The sequence below is a fragment of the Pleurodeles waltl genome, chromosome 12, assembly GCF_031143425.1.
Source record: "Pleurodeles waltl isolate 20211129_DDA chromosome 12, aPleWal1.hap1.20221129, whole genome shotgun sequence".
NCBI classification, from domain to species: domain Eukaryota; kingdom Metazoa; phylum Chordata; class Amphibia; order Caudata; family Salamandridae; genus Pleurodeles; species Pleurodeles waltl.
The window spans coordinates 116,548,142-116,550,727 of record NC_090451.1 but is presented as its reverse complement, the minus strand read 5'-3'; the positions used below and the strand labels follow the sequence as shown (position 1 = coordinate 116,550,727).

At 45.1% G+C, this 2,586-nt stretch overlaps 1 non-coding gene across 1 annotated transcript; it reads left to right on the top strand.

Moving 5' to 3' along the window:
* Nucleotides 1-1,012: 1,012 nt before the first annotated feature.
* On the top strand, nucleotides 1,013-1,084 carry TRNAH-GUG (transfer RNA histidin (anticodon GUG)). The gene has a single exon. It is a non-coding gene; the product is annotated as a tRNA-His (tRNA).
* Nucleotides 1,085-2,586: the final 1,502 nt, after the last annotated feature.

Sequence of the window (2,586 nt, the reverse complement as noted above, 5' to 3'; positions counted from 1 at the left end):
ATCTCACACAATATCACTCAATGGCACTACATGCGCTCTACTCTATGCCACTCTACTGCACACTACTCTATGCTGTGCCACTCTACACTACTCTCCTGTAGGCCTTTCTACTCTATGCCACTTTTTACTCTGCTCCTCTCTACACCACAGTGTCACTCCATGCAACGCGACTGTATGCTACTCAACTCCACAACACTCTACTTCATGCAGTCCGACTCCACTCCTCCTAATTCTTTGCCACCCCTCTCCATGACACACTGTTCTCTGACTCTATGCCATTCCATGCCACTTCACTCTACACCACACTATGCCACTCTACACCACACTACTTTACTCTATGCTACTCTATGCCATTCTATGCAACCTCACTCCTCTCTACCCCACTCTGCTCTATGCCACTCCATTCTTCACAATGCTATTCAACGCCATGCCATGGCACACCACTTCATTATATTCCACTGTATTCTATGACACATTACGTCACTCTACTCTTTGCACTTCAATCTACTCCCTTCTATGACCCTCCATTCATCACCACTCCATTGTTTGCTAGTCAAGTTTACGCCACTTCATTCCACACAATGCAACTCTAAAGCAGTATGCACCAAGCAGCTGAATGTGTCTGAAGAGACACCCAGAAAAGAAAAAAAAAACAATATGTGGGGGCCTGTTCCGAGCCCCTCCTGGCCTGGAGGAGTTTGGTCGGCCGTGGATTAAGTTTTTGCAGTGTTCACTTCCCCGACCCCAGCACTCATAGAACACTTGAGACTTGCAGGGCAGAGTGGTGGATCTTGTTAAGAAGTCTGGGCTTCTTGGTTTATGGGGAGTCTTGTCACTGGAAGCAGAGAGGTAAATATTTGCTGTGATCTGCTACTCAAAGAAAAGACCCTGATCTAACTTGAAAAGATGGGTTTTAAACAAACGCTAAATCTATCCACTCCACGGACACTTTGACCTTTTTTAAGCCTATCAGAGCCACACCAGGGTAGTCTTTTCAGAGCCCAAGTAGCTCGCCGTGATCGTATAGTGGTTAGTACTCTGCGTTGTGGCCGCAGCAACCTCGGTTCGAATCCGAGTCACGGCATTGCGGGTGGCAATGTCACGGCAGTTGGGCAGCATTTGTATTCTCACTTCTTAATATTTACATGAGTTAAGAGCTTGAACCTAATTTCAACGGTGAAATTAAATGTCTTTGAAGAACGCGTTAACAATGTTATTATTTATTTCACCTTTCTGCGTTTTTACGTTTGTGGCGGTCCTGATGTGAAAAGTATGAGCTACAGTTTGGTTTCACAGGACCCGGTCAGCAAGAGGGATGGATGTCTGTGTCTCCTGTACCTGCAGCGCCGAGGCTCCTGTACTGACACGGAGTAGCTTTCAATGTTGAAAGGGATCCTGCTAGTCAAATATCAGTTTTTGCAGCAATTCAGGCCGCGAAGAAAAAAGGTCTAAAAATAAATATTTGTATAGAAAGTAAGACTGAGCTCCCAAGGGTCTGAAAGAAAGAGGCGACGGAGAAGGACACTGAGAGGCGCACTCACCCAATCAGCGTTTGGCTTCATCATCCCGCACCCGACGGATCACCGGGCAGCTAGAGGGAAAGTTTAAAAATTAAGCCAAGTTTATTAGTCGTGGTCGAATCGTGAATTACACAATTACGCTCCTTTGTGGAATTTGGAGTAATGTGGGGAAAGACATCTACCCAAGAGCGGAGGAAAAGAGCGCGAGCAGCGGCTGTTGTGCCAGTTCTGTTGCATTTAGAGCGATTTTCTTGTGCAAAGTGTATATCAGGTTCCTTTCGGATCTGAGCGTGTATTTTGCACCAGGAAAATAGCCTTGTGTAATTCTGTACAACCTCGCATAATGTTGCTGTAATTTCGCGTAATTACACTGCAGTGAGTTACACTGGTTACGCCCATCCCTACATTTGACTCATGTTTAACAGAGAGGTCCGTCCATCCATTGATCCATTCATCTGTCCATCCATCTTTTTGCCTGTGTGCCTGCTTATCTATCTGCTCACCTACCTGTGCGTGACTGTGAACCTGTCTAACAGAGTGTTGATGCCTGGCTGTATACTTTGTTAACACTATAACACTCATAGGGACATTGAGGAGGACATCTTGGCGCTATGGTTTTTTTTGGTATGAAGCAACCGTTTTCATATCCTGACAGTCCACACAAAGTTGATCATATGTGATCCCATTTTCGTACCAACAGCTGCTTCTCTATATACTTATCGGTCCACGTCTATTACTACATGTGCTTTCTATTTACCTTTCTATTTCAATCTGGGTATCTGCCCTACTGCCTATTTCTGCCCATCTCTGTTTATGTTAACACTTTAAAGCCTACATGCTGACTACCAAGGTCTTTGTGGCGTGGTTCTTTCTAAAGCAGGCCCGTGTGATTTACAGCGGTTTCTGTGACGCTGATTATATCTCATCCATGATTTACTAACAGCTACAAACCTGCCTTTCTGTCTACAAACCTGTACAGATGCATCGGTGCATGTGGCTTATTTATGACAATCTGTTTAACCTTCTATCCGTCCTTCTATCTGTGCAACTGTCTTACAGTTCCCCC